Consider the following 14,255-nt stretch of genomic DNA (forward strand, 5'->3'; position numbering starts at 1 on the left):
GAATTTTGTTGTTTGTTGGTGGTGGTGTTTTTGAGACAAGGTCTGGCTCTATCGCCCAGGCTGGAATGCAGTGACACAATCTCTGCTCACTGTAACCTCCACCTCCTGGGCTCAAGCCATCCTCACACCTCAGCCTCCCTCATGAGTAACTGGGACTGCAGGCACTCACCATCATGCCTGGCTAATTTTTTTTTCTTTTTTTGTAGAGACAGAGTTTTGTCATATTGCCCAAGCTGGTCTCAAACTCGTGAGCTCAAGCAATCCACCCACCTTGGCCTCCCAGAGTGCTGAATTATAGCCATGAGCTACCACACCCAGCCTTGAAGGTGAATTTTGAAGGATAATTCGAAGTCTACAAGATGGACAAGATTGGGAGGGACTTTTTATTTTTAACAGCTATTTTGCATAATAAAGAGCATATGTGTAAGTGTAAATAAACTTGATACATAAAAAGTTGATAAGTTTGGACATACATATACACCCTTAAAATCTTTGCCATAATCAAGATGATGAACATTTTCATTTTCTTCTTCTTCTTCTTCCTCCTCTTCTTCCTCTTCCTCCTCCTCCTCTTCCTCTTCTTCTTCTTCCTCTTCTTCTTCTTCTTTCTTCGAGATGGAGTCTCATTCTTGACACCCAGACTGGAGTGCTGTGGCGTGATCTCAGCTCACTGCAACCTCCACCTCCCTACCTCCCAATTCAAGCTATTCTCCTGCCTCAGCCTCCCAAGTAGCTGGGATTACAGGCGCCTGCCACCATGCCTGGCTAATTTTCATCATCCACAAAGGTTTCCTGTAGTTCTCTATAATTCCTCCCTCTTGCCTTGTTGCCAACCCATCCTCAGAAATCCACTGATATGTTTACTTTCCCTATACATTAATTTGTATTTCTCTAGAATTTGATATAATTAGAATCATATGATATATATCCTTTTTGTCTGACTTCTTTCATTTGGCATTAAACATTTTGAAACTGACCTGTGTTGTCATGTATATCTGAAGTTTATTCCTTTTTATTGTTGAATGGTATTCCACTGTATGAATATACCATAGTTTACTGTATTCATCATTTCTTGGTGTATATTTGAATGCTGTCAGTTTGGGGCTACTATAAATAAAACCACTAGGGACACTTCCGTACAAGTCTCTGTATAGGCATGCCTTGTTTTATTGCCTTCTGCTTTATTGCTCTTCCCATATTTAAGATTTGTGGCGACCTTGCATTGAGCAAGCCTGCTGATGCCATTCTTCCAACAGCACCTGCTACCCTCACGTCTTGGTGTCACATTTTGGTAGTTCTCACAATATTGCAAACTTTTTAATTATTATTATGTCTGCATTGAGGTCACAATAAAAATGTAGAGATAACTCTCTAAATTTAAAGTTGTATTGGGGAAGAAAAATATTACAGTTTAGGGCATACACACAGACTAGGTGGTCTCCAGGATGTCCACAAAACAAAGAGAAGGTTAGAAGTTTTATTAAAAAGAAGAAATGCTGCATATTGCTTTTTCACAAAGTTTATTGGTGCTAGTATGTGTTTGGGGAGATTGCAAACTCTGATTTGTGAGCAATGGCAGTGGGTGAAATTAGTCCTAGAGTTGCAGCAAGTTATCGCCAGAGGTATAGATAATACTGGTTTCAGGTTACCACAAACAGTTACAGCAGTCAGGCTTGCAGAGAACTGCATTCTTGGAACAATCTTTTGTACCCTGAGTGCCTTTTCCTCCCTGGCTTCTGGGCTCTGTTTTAGTTGGGTATGACAAGAATGACCCAATTCTTACGATCAACTTTCACATCTGTTACACTGATCTGTAATCACTGTGATCTCTGATGCTTTCAGTTGTAATCGTTTTGCAGCATAACAAATCATGCTCATATTATATTATTAACGGATAAATGCTGTGTGTGTTCTGAGAGCGCCACTGACCAGCTGTTCCCCCATCTCTCTCCCTATCCTCAGGCCTCCCTATTCTCAAGGATGCAACAATATTAAAATTAAGCCAATTAATAATCCTACAATGACCTCTAAGTGTTCAAGTGAAAGGAACAGTCACATGTCTCTCACTTTAAATCAGAAGCTAGAAATGATGAAGCTTAGTTTCTTAATAAGAACTTTCAAGCCTTTTTATTTAAGAAATACATTTAATAAGGCTATACTGCCATAGGTAGAAGAAGGTATGCTGAAAGCCAAGATAGGCCAAAACTGTGCCTCTTGTACCAAACATCCAAGCTGTGAATGCAAAGAAAATGTTCCTGAAGAAAATTAAAAGTGCTATTCCTGTGAACACACAAATGATAAGAAGTGAAACAACCTTATTGCTGAGATGGAGAAAGTTTAGTGGTCTGGGTGGAAGATCTAACTGGCCACAACATTTCCTTAAGCCAAAGCCTAATTCAAAGGAAGGCCCTCCCTCTCTTCAGTTCTATGGAGGCTGAAACAGATGAGCAATCTGCAGAAGAAAAGTTGAAAGCAGAGGCTGCTTCATAAGGTTTAAGGAACGAAAACATCTCCATAACATCTAAGTCCAAAATGAAAGCAGCAAGGGCTGATATAGAAGCTACAACAAGTTATCCAGACAATCTAGCTAAGATCATTGATGAAGGTGGCTTCACTAACAACAGATTTTTAATGTAGATGAAACAACCTTCTCTTGGAAGAAGATGTCATGTAGGACTTCTATAGCTAGAGAGAAAAAGCTGATGCCTGGCTTTAAAGCTTCAAAGGACAGGCTGGCTCTCTTGTTAGGGGCTAATGCAGCTGGAGTCTTCAAGTTGAAACTAATGCTTATTTACCATTGCAAAAATCCTAGGATCCTGAGAAATTATGCTAAATCTTCTCTGCCTGTGCTCTACAAATGGAACAGCAAAGCCTGGTAACAACACATCTGTTTACAGCATGGTGTATTGAGTATTTTAAGTTCACTGTTGATATCTACTGCTCAGAAAAAGATTCCTTTCAAAATATTACTGTTCATTGACAATGCAGCTGGTTACCCAAGAGCTCTGATGGAGATATCCAAGGAGATAAATGTTGTTTTCATGCCTTCTAACCCAACATCCATCTGCAGCCCATGGATCAAGAAGTAATTTTGACTTTAAAGTTTTATTATTTAAGAAATACATTTCATAAGACTGTAACTGCCATGGATAGTGATTCCTCTGATGGACCTAGGCAAAGTCAGTTGAAAACCTTATGAAAAGGATTTACCATTCTAGATGCCATTAAGAACATTCTTATTCATGGGAACAGGTCAAAATATCAACATTAACAGGGGTTTTTGAAGAAGTTGATTCCAACCCTCATAGATGACTTTGAGGGGCTTAAGTCTACAGTGGGGAAGTAGCTGCAGAGGTGGTAGAAGCAATAAGAGAACCAGAATTAGAAATGAGCCTGAAGATGTGACTGAATTGCTGCAATCTCAAAATAAAACTTGAACAGATGAAAAGTTGCTTCTTATAGATGACCAAAGAAAGTGGTTTCTTGAGGTGGAATCTACTGCTAGTGAAGACGCTGTGAACATTGTTGAAATGTCAACAAAATATTTCAAATATTACATAAACTTGGTTGATAAAGCAGGGGCAGGATTTGAGAGAGTTGACTACAATTTTGAAAGTGCTACTGTAGACAAAATGCTACACAACATTCTTACAGGCTACAGATAAATATTTCATAAAAAGAAGAGTCAATCAATGGTGCAAACTGCGGTGTTGTCTTATTTAAAGAAATTGCCATAGCCACACTCACCTTCAGCAACCATCATCCTGATCAGTCAGCAGCCACCAACATCAAAGCAAGACCCTCCACCAGAAAAAGATTACAACTCCCTGAAGACTCAGATGATCGTTAGCACTTTTTAGCAATAAAATATTTTAAAATTAAGGTGTGCATATTTTTTTCAGACATAATGCTATTACACCCTTAAGAGAGTACAGCATAGTGTGAACATAACTTTTATATGCACTGGGAAACCAAAAAAACTTTTGACTTGCTTTATTGAGGTATTTGCTTTATTGAAGTGGTCTGGAACTGAACCCACAATATTTCTGTGGTATCTCTGTGTAGACATGCTTTCTTTTCTCTTGGGTAAACACATAGGAGTAGAATGACTGGGTCATAAAGTAGGTGTGAGCTTAACTTTTTAGAACCTGCCAAATAGTTTTCCGAAGTGGTTGTGCCATTATATATACTTGCTTGCTGCCTATGAGAGTTCCAGTTCTTCCATGTGACTCGGCATGACCAGTCTTTATCATTTTAATTTTACACATTTGTGTGTATTTTGTCTGTGGGTTTGGGGGAAGGATTTCTTGTGATTCCTTTGGGAGAGAGTCACTGAGGTGATATGAAATATTTTAAATATTTTGTTTCATGTCATAAATTGTTTTTTTACAAAATTCTGCTTTCTGTTTACCTTCCCACCAAATATTTCATCTTATTGGCCTTCGCATCTAAAATCCCCTTCATTTCCCTCTAAATTCCTATACTGCAAGGCCCCATGTACCATCCTTCAGTTGGGGTAGCGTGTGTGGAGAAGAAAGGTTTTGGGGGTTTCTTGATATTATGGTTGGCCTCCACTGTGGTCCCCAGCTCTTCCTCGAATCTTTTCAGGGGTAAAGATTTCAAAGCATAAGGTAGGATGGAGTTGATGAGGTAGAGATCGAGGAAACGCAGACTGTGGTGGGAATGGGAACGTATTGTTATGAGCATCCAAGGCTGATTTCCAGACCATGAGCTGGCTTTTGCCCAAGAGTAGGATTTAATTGGAGTTCCTAAAAGCCTGATTAAAACTGCAGCTTTTAGTTTTTTGTTTCTCGAGCACCACTTCAGTATTTGTAATCACTTATGAATACACTTTTTAAAAATAACTGCTCTACTATAATATCTTTTTGGAAAAATTCAGCCCAGGGGTTACATTAGAAGGTCATCTTTCATGTCATTTCCAGTTTTATGATTCTCCTAAGGCTATTTTCCCTTAAAAAAAAATCAATGACTACTGCATCTGTCTCTTTAGCAGTGAACGTTTCTGCCCTTGCACAGATGTTAGAGAACTTTATCATGGCTGCAGCCCCATCATCTTACCTGAGCACTGAGCTTGGGGATCCACAGATTTATTTTTCCTGTCAAGTTTTAGCCCATTAGCATTCTTCATATGAGCAGTTTGGCAGAATGTGGAAGTTTATCTGCTTGGACAACTGGCTCAGCCCAACCTCTAAGGGACTGGATGGGATGACTCTTTTCAAACCCCAGCCAGACCTAGCCAAGGGCCTGCACCAAGGTTGATCCCTTCCCAGCCTGGCTAGCTCACACTGGGATCTAGGCAGGTGGAGTCTGACATGCCCCCTTGTTTTGATGGTTACAGGGTGGCATCTAAGTTGGCTTTTTCTGTGCTTTGTAGGAGATGTGAGGGCCTTGACTTGGGGAAATATGGAAAGATACAGGATGAACTATTAATGACTGGATGCAACTGTTCTTTTAACTTACGATTAAAGTTATTTATTTATTTATTTATTTATTTATTTATTTATAGAAATGTTGGTCTCCCTCTATTGCCCAGGCTGGAATGCAGTGGTTCAATCATGGCTAACTGCAGCCTCAGACCCCTGTGCTCAAGTGATCCTCCCACCTCAGCCTCCTGAGTAGCTGGGACTACAGGCATCTGCCACTACACCCGGCTAATTTTTAAAATTTTTTGTAGGGATAGGGTCTCACTATGTTGCCTGGACTGGTCTTGAACTTCTGGCCTCAAGAGATCCTATGACCAAATAGATGAATGAGTAAGATCTTCAATAGTCACCACTAGCAATCAAGATTCCTGAAGAGTCTCTGTCATGTTCTCCTTACCACCATCCTTCTGAAATATCTACAGGGTTATCTTAGTCTATTTAGTGTTGCTATGAAGGAAGGCCTAAGGCTGGGTAATTTATAGAGAAAAATTGTTTATTTGGCTCACAATGCTGGTGTCTGAAAAAGTCCAAGTCTGGGCACCTGCATCGGTCAGGGTCTCAGGTTGCTTCCACTCCTGGTGGAAGTTAGAGGGGAGCCAGCGGGCGCAGAAATCATGCGGAAAGGGAAGAAGAGAGAGAGAGAGGAAGTGCCAGGCTCTTTTTAACAACCAGTTCTTGCAGGAACTAATAGAGAACTCACTCACAACCCCCTGCAGGGAGGTTATCGATCTCTTCATGAGGGATCTGCCCCCGGCACTCAGCACCTCCCGTTGGGCCCCATGCCCAACATTGGAGTTCAAATTTCAACTTGAGGCTTGGACACACATCTAGACTATACCAAGTCTTTGTATTTAGCTAATACTTTGCTTCCAGAGGCTAAGTCTTTCTCAAGATGGCCAAACAGCTTACTTTAGGAGGTTTTCTTGAATTTTAGCATGAGTTTTCCCTGACAATGAGCCCTCTGCTGTAGATAGTGGTCCTTTCATCTTTCCTCTTCTCACATTATCTTTCTCTCTCACCCTCTTTGGCCTTCTCTTGATTTCCACCTGCTCTTTGTTTGAACCCATTATTCCATGAGTGGGGAGACATTTCCACTATTCAAATCCCTCCCCCAGAGTTCCCCTAATCCAGAGGAATTTTATCTAGCTGAGCCCGCCGCCCTGTCTGGGTGGCCAGCTCTCAAAGGCGGCTGTGCATTTTCTGAGCCTACTCACCTTCCTAAGTAAAGCTTCGAACCGGAAATCCTAACTCCAACAGCTAAAGTCTGGAGAGGAATTTATTTCCCACAGCTGGTCTTTCCTGGCCATTTATCAGGTCACTCCAAGTCTTGCTTTAGCAAACTGAACCCTCGTGACTTTTTTTTACTATGATGCCACCACCACTTCAGTGTTTATATTTCCTCTGTTTCCTTCTGGGAGGTGGCAGGAGACACCATTAGCTCCATTTCAAATCAGAAAGAAACTGGAGGACATCAAAGTCCCCACATCATCTGGTTTACACAACTCAGAGGCTAAGGAAAGACCTAAGTTTTAAGTGTTCTATTCAAAGCATCATCTTAAATCAGTAGGCTTCACTGTGTTCTTTGAATCAATCTAACCTTTCCGTTGCCCGTAAGAAGGCTCTTTTTTCATATCTATACTGGGATTTTCAGCGTGGACTCATGAACATGGAGAAGGTCCCCACCACCACCTTTTGCTTTCCTGGTGTTCTTCCAAGCCTGGCTGAAGGCAGAGGCTCCCTCGGCAGCCTGTTTTCACCACATAGGGGCCTGGGAGCGAGAAAATGTCCTGTTGCTCTACAGACGACACAAACAGTGCAGCAGGATCCCCATAGCCTTGCTCCAGGGACCCACCCTTCCTGGTCTGTGGGTGCCTCTGAGGAAGCTTTGTCTTACTGCTCTGCAGAAGTCTCTGAGAAAGGTATGACTTGCTGAGTTCCTGGGAAAACAGCCTACCCTTAGAAAGTAGGTCTGAGAAGGAAAGCAGCAAGCCGGGAGTGGTCATGCACTGGTGTCCCCAGTGCCCCTGTGGCCCAGGGCGGAGGTGACTGCTGAAGTCAGCCTCATGGAATGCCTCCGGGTAACCCTCCCTCCCTGTCAAGGTCGATGAGTCAGAGGATAGGAGAGAAGCCGTGAGCAAAACTGCACACCAGGTGAAAGAAAGGGAGGAAAGCCTCATGGGTCCTCCGCTCCCAGCAGAGAACAGGGGGTGAGTCACTCAGCTCCGCTCTAGGGCACAGGGCAGGCCTCTTGGCGCAAGGCTTCATCCAGCGAGTCCAACATTCTCCTCTGCAAACAAATGGAAACTTTCTGCTGCTCTGTGATGGGTTCACTCTTTCTGGGCTCCTTGGGAGCAAGTGAGAGGAAACCCTTACCTGCACCGGCAGCCTCCATAAGGAAGGGAGCATCCGATCAGAGGTGGACAATGGGAGGCAGCGTCCTGCCCCTGGCACATGGGGTCAATCTACAAATATTGATTCAGGGACATGAAAAATGGGAGCTTTGCACTGGAAGCACTTTCCAGAGATCTCGCTCTCCAGTCTTTGCAAAGTCACATTTTCTCAACAGAATAGGTTAGAAATAAAAAATAAAAAAAAAAGTGCTGGCTCAGAAATGGCACCGATGGCTCAGCACTTCCATTTATTTTATTTTATTCTGTTTTTTTTTTTTTTCTTTGACCTCATCTTTCCTTTGAGGCACTTCCAAAAAGAAGACTCTGGCAGCTGAGAGAAGATGATGGTGACCCTGATGGTGGAATATGGTTTGTGACCCAAAAAAGAGTAGTTTCCACAGAGGTGGCACAGCCCTTCCTAAGTGGGCTCCACGGCCATGGACCTGAGGCCGCAGGCCAGGGTGAGGCTGTGGGGGTCCCACACTGCGGCTGAACAGTGAGGCTACCTGGAGCCCTGGCACGGTGCCCAGGGTTCTAAAGCCACTGCTATGAGCAGGGCAGATCATCCAGCAGAGTGCCCGAAGGTGGGGAAACAGGCCTGCAGCAGGCGCGGACATCAGCTGGGCTTGCTGGCCTTTGATTCTCACAGTACTGCTTTTTGTTCAAATGTTATTTTATTTTTATTTTTATTTTTTTAGGGACAGGATATGTCTTTGTTGCCCAGGCTGGAGTGTAGTGGCACAATCTTAGTTCACTGCAGCCTCGAACTCCTAAGCTCGAGAGATCCCTCCATCTCGGCCTCCCAAGTGGCTGCAACTACAGTTGTGTGCCACCGTATGTGGTTAAGTTTTTATTTTTTATTTTTAGTAGAGTTAAGGTCTCGTTATGTTGCCCAGGCTGGTCTCAAACTCCTGGGTTTAATCGATCCTCCTGCCTTGGCCTCCCAAAGTGCTAGGATAACAGGCATGATCTACTGTGCCACGCATGCTTTTACATACTTGGGTCCACACCATTCTCAGCACCCCTCATCCTACTGGGAGAGGCAGGGTCAGTCAGGAGGGGTGAATGGAGAGTGGCGGACTTGGCCGCAACCGTGGTCAAGCCATGGGGGGTTAGATGGAGGACGGCGCCAGCCAGGCAGAAATAGGTTCTCAGTGTAAGGCCCAGTCGAATGGCCCAGTTCTCAGTGAAAGGCCCTTTCCTCTCATTCACAGGAGGAAAGCCATTGAATTCCGCATTCCCATTGCCTCCTCCCACTCTCACCTCTTACAACATCGAGCCACTCACTACGCTGGAATTCACCAGCGTCCCATTGCCCTTTCTTTTCACATTGGCAATCTCTCCTCTTGTCAAGTATCTCTTTATCTTTCTTCTTCTTTCATTGAATCCAGCACGTAATTACCGCTGAGCAAGTACCATGTCCCAAACCCTTTATTAGGACAGGGGTGCCAAGTCCCAGCCTGCATGCGTTCCCAGTGGCATTAGGGAAATATCCCGGCATCATCACAAGAGCCCAAGGTAAGTTCTGTGGTCCTGATGAGAGGGAAGCACAGAGGGCCAAGAAACAGGGACCAGAGGGGGACACCGGGAAGGAGCGGGTACTTCTTAGGGGATGATTAAGCCCAAGCTTTGAGCTGAGTCTTGAAAGGTGGAGTATGGTTTTCCCAAAGAGACAAGTGAGGCTCAATCCAGGAAGAAGAAACAATTGCACAAAGGCCCAGAATTTGAGAAGCATGCGGCGTTTGGAGAGCAACAGCAGCTGAGGGTGCCCAGAGCGCACTGAAGCCGAATCTGCGTGAGCTGGGCGCAGTGCTGGACTTCCCTTTCCGGGCTCTCCAAGGGGTCCTGAAAGCCTCATGCCATCCGTGAATCTGGAGGAGGCTGTGGAGAGCATCGAGAACTCTCTTTTCAGCCGCCTCCTCTTCTTCTCTTCCAGGATCATTTATTTCTACATCCTCTCACCTGGATCCTGACTCACTCCTGCTCGTCCTTGATTTGACCCTGAAGCACCACCTACCCTCCCATTTGCCCAGAGCAGGGAGGAAAAACTGAATGAGATCAGCAGCTATGTGAATGGAGAAACCAACCATGTCAGGAATCCTTGCAAAAGTGCTCAACAAAAGCAGGAAGGATGAAAAAAAAAAATCCTCACACAGGAAGTAGGGAGGCAAAAATTAGAAAGATAAAAACAAATTTAGGTCACCTGTGGAAACTACTAAGTTGTCTAATGAAATCCAGGATATGACAGCATGAATTAGAAAAAGCTGGGAAAATAATAATAGCTAATAATTACATAGTCGCTATATAAATATATTTCTAAGCATAAAACATTTGTTAACTCATTTACACCTCACAGAAGTCCTATGGGTTGAATACTATTATTATCCCTGCTTTCCAGATGGGGAGACTGAGGCACAGAGGAGAGAACCTATAGCTATATGCAATGGATTAGAATCAGTAATCTGGCCAGATGTGGTGGCTTATGCCTGTAATCCCAGCACTTTGGGAGGTGAAGGCCAGAGGATCACCTAAGCCCAGGAGTTCGAGACCAGCCTGGGTAACACAGGTGGACCCTATCTACACAAAAAATAATTTTAAAAAGCTGGGCACAGTGGCTCATACCTGTAATTCCAGCACTTTGGGAGGCCGAGGCGGGCGGATCACCTGAGTATAAACTTTATACCCAAACTTCTAGACCAGTTTAATGGAGCACAGCCCTCAAAGGGAGGCAAGAATTCTCTCCCACTTTTCCAAGGAATATTATGCAGCTCAGCATCTCCTCCCCAACCCTGAGGTTCCAGTATCTCAGCATCTGCTATATGGGCTCTAGCGTGTCTGCAGTGAAAGCAGCTAGTTGAAGGCAGTGATGTCCAGCAAGGCCAGAGAGGGTGGCAGGGGCTGCAGCACCAGCAGTCAGTCGGTGCTCAGCCCGCGCATAGCCAATGCACCCTGTGTAGCATCTGGGAGAGACAGCGCATCCCTACCAGAGCTGCGGAACCAAATACAAGCCACCTGGGTATCTAGAAGCGAGGGTGGGGCTTGGTAATAATTACTAAAGCATGCAGCACAGCAACAGCCAAAGAGAAGAAAGGGAAAACAGTGAAATATCTAATCTTATTCACAAATAAATATAAGAACAAATTCCACCAAATCCCTGAAAACAAAATGTGGGTCAAGGGCAGTAAATGCAACTGATTACTGTAAATGCAACCTCACCTTAAAAGATTATCAATTAGCCAAGCATGGTGGCCCATGCCTGTAATCCAAGGACTTTGGGAGGCTGAGGTGAGCGGATCATTTGAGGTCAGGAGTTCGAGACCAGCCTGGTCAACATGGTGAAACCCCCATCTCTACTAAAAATACAAAAGTTAGCCAGGTGTGCTGGTATACATCTGTAATCCCAGCTACTCAGGAGGCTGAGACAGGAAAATCGCCTGAATCCGGGCGGCAGAGTTTGCAGTGAGCTGAGATTTCACTACTGCACTCCAGCCTGGGTGACAGAGTGAGATCCCACTTCAAAAAAAAATTACCAACTACTAGCCTTATGGAGGAATATTTAAGTTGTTTTTCTTTTGACTTAGACTTTAGGCGAAATCTGTGTTTTAACCAAAAAAAAAAATGTGTTCATAAATAATTATATTCCTCAGAAGAAAGAACATATTTTATTTCATCATGATGCCAACCCAAAGGAGAGCTCATGTTTAAAAAATCACAGTGTTAGTTCATGACCAGCCTAAGCAACACAGCAAGATCCTGGCTCTACAAAAAAAAAAAAATTTTATTAGCCAAATGCAGTGGCACATGCCTGTAGCCCCCACTACTCCTCAGGAAGCTGAGGTGGAAGGATCACTTGAACCCAGGAGCCCAAGGCTGCAGTGAGCTATGATCATGCTACTGAACTCCAGCCTAGAAGACAAAGCAAAAACAACAACAACAACAACAACAACAACAGCAGCAACAAAAAGCAAAAATCATAGTGTGTCTTAGGACTCATGTCCATTTTCACTTTTTTAAAGCTTTGCTAGTTACTGATTAACCTTTTCTATTCCCTGTTACTTAAACAATATTAGAATGTTTCTGTGGACAAAATCCAAGACTCAAAAATACAAAATAAAATTGGATGGCATTTAAGCAAAAATTTGTTACTCAACTTATTTTTCCCCTTGATTTAGATTCATCGTGATGTCGGAGGCATGACCTTATCTATTCATCTGAATGACATTTTGTTTCAACAAAAGGGCGGTGCTCTCAATGTCAAATAATAAGATAGAAATATTTAATCCCTTTAGTCCTTCTGTGTACCTAGGTCATTTCATTTGAGTGTATGTGTACAGAGAGTGTACTCAACTAACCCTCATAGTAATTACACTGGTTATACCTAATGCAACAAATACTATTGAACTTTAACAAAATAAGAATTTTATACTGTCTGGCTTATTCTTAATTCTTCCCTAAGGGCCTATTTGGTTTAGCATCAAATACGAGATTAAGAGACTCTAAACTTTAGCTGAACAGCCACTCAAGGGATTTAGACATGATCTCTTTACACAAAAGAGTTAGCATACATCTGATATCTCCTGCATGGAGAACACATGTTTATACACACAATAAATCTCCTTTTCCTACGGTTGATTATTTATTTGAAAGCAAAATGTAAAACAACCTTATATCCTCAAAAAATCTACTCTGGTAGTTAAAAATTTGGGGCAAGGTAAATGTCTATTAATTTACACTGAACAAAGCAAAAAAAAGTAACTGAAGATTGTAGGAACTATATACTTCCATTAAAATATGTGTGTATATCTACAAGTGTTTATGTGTGTATTTATGAGTGTATTTACATGTACCTTAAATTTGCATGACACAAATGAAATGGGTAAGCATGGAAGAAATCCTTAGGAGGCTAACTGACTTGTCAAACCTAGTAATAGCCTCAATAGGAATTCAACCGTTGATCTTCTAAGACCAATTCCAGTGCCCATTGCATTACCCTGTGCTGTAACCCAAACGGCAATAGAAACTTTTAGGGCAGAGAAGAAAAAAATGCAGGGTAACATTTCTTAGTCCTACCAGATGGCTAATGATTCAATCTTTTTGCACATGTAGTGAACCACAATATGCATTTTCCTCGTATATTTAGATTTAATAAAATCATTTTAAAAGTCTTAAAGAGATAGCAAGGGTAGAGAAACAGGAAAGGAGAGACAGATGGTAACAGAGATAAAGGGAACCTCTCTTTCTGTGGAGCAGCTTTTCTCCAAGGTTCCACAATTCCAAAATGTTACCCTATGAAGATAAAAACTGGAGAATCAGGCTTAGAAATAGACAAGGGAAAGGAGGGATGCAACAGCGAAGGTTCAGGAAGGCAGTGAAGGAGCAGGCAACAGCGTGCAACTTGGCCAGATCTGGCTGAGTTGGAAGAGTTCAAGTCACTGTCACTGTGCCCCATCAGAGCAAGCTCACTCTCCTAGTTTATTTGCATATGAGAGGAAATGTATTTTTTAAACATTTGGCTATTATTTTTGCTGGGTAAATGCAACTATTTGTATACAGAAACACATTTAAACCATGCTGGTGTGATAGTTACGTTTTCTAGAACTCATTATTTCCACGTGCATAGTGCTTGGGTGCACACTGAATTGTCTGGTGGAGGGAGAGCACAGGAACAGTATACCAATCCTTCATTTCCAGAGGAGGGAATGGATGTGGAAAACACATACGGTTTGCATATCTACAGCTTAAGTAAAGTTATATTTTTAAATGTGAGGGAGTTACTAAGCATTCAAAAATTATTTAGACTTTCTTGGCTTTCTTTGTTTCTCCAGAGCCCTAAGTGTTCTACAAATGGAATTAACGTAGTAGCCTTTGTTGCAACTTCATTTCCTCACCAATGCATCAGCTCTTCCACTCAGCAGGCCTCTGGCCCTGGTAAGAAATGCTAATCCTATGGCAACAGCAACCAAATAAAAGATTAGGTGATGTGGGGGAATGAGTATTAGTCATGACTTGGTATACATCCTGTTAGTGATCCCTCCTGATGAATAGTGTGTGACCGGAAACAAGGACGTGATAAAACACCTGGACAACCCCACCTCCGTGGAGAAGGCAGGGCAGTTGAGTGATTGCACACCGGGCACCTTGCCACATGCATGCCACACAGGAGGGGCTGAGTTCATTCATCACAGACCCTGCTGCACACAGCCTCTGCTCCGTTATAAAGTGCAGGTCTAAGAGGGTTTGATATTCAGGTCTGAGTCAACGAGCCAAGAGTATAAACAGCCCAAAAGGAATGTCTTGTCGCAAGCCAAAATATCAGTTAAGAGAGCAAGATGATAATTATGCAAGCAGAGAATACAGCATTGCTTACGCTCGAGGTCAGGAGTTTGAGACCAGCCTGGCCAACATGGCAAAACCCCGTCTC

This window comes from Papio anubis, chromosome 8 (assembly GCF_008728515.1).
Source record: "Papio anubis isolate 15944 chromosome 8, Panubis1.0, whole genome shotgun sequence".
Taxonomy (NCBI): Eukaryota; Metazoa; Chordata; class Mammalia; order Primates; family Cercopithecidae; genus Papio; species Papio anubis.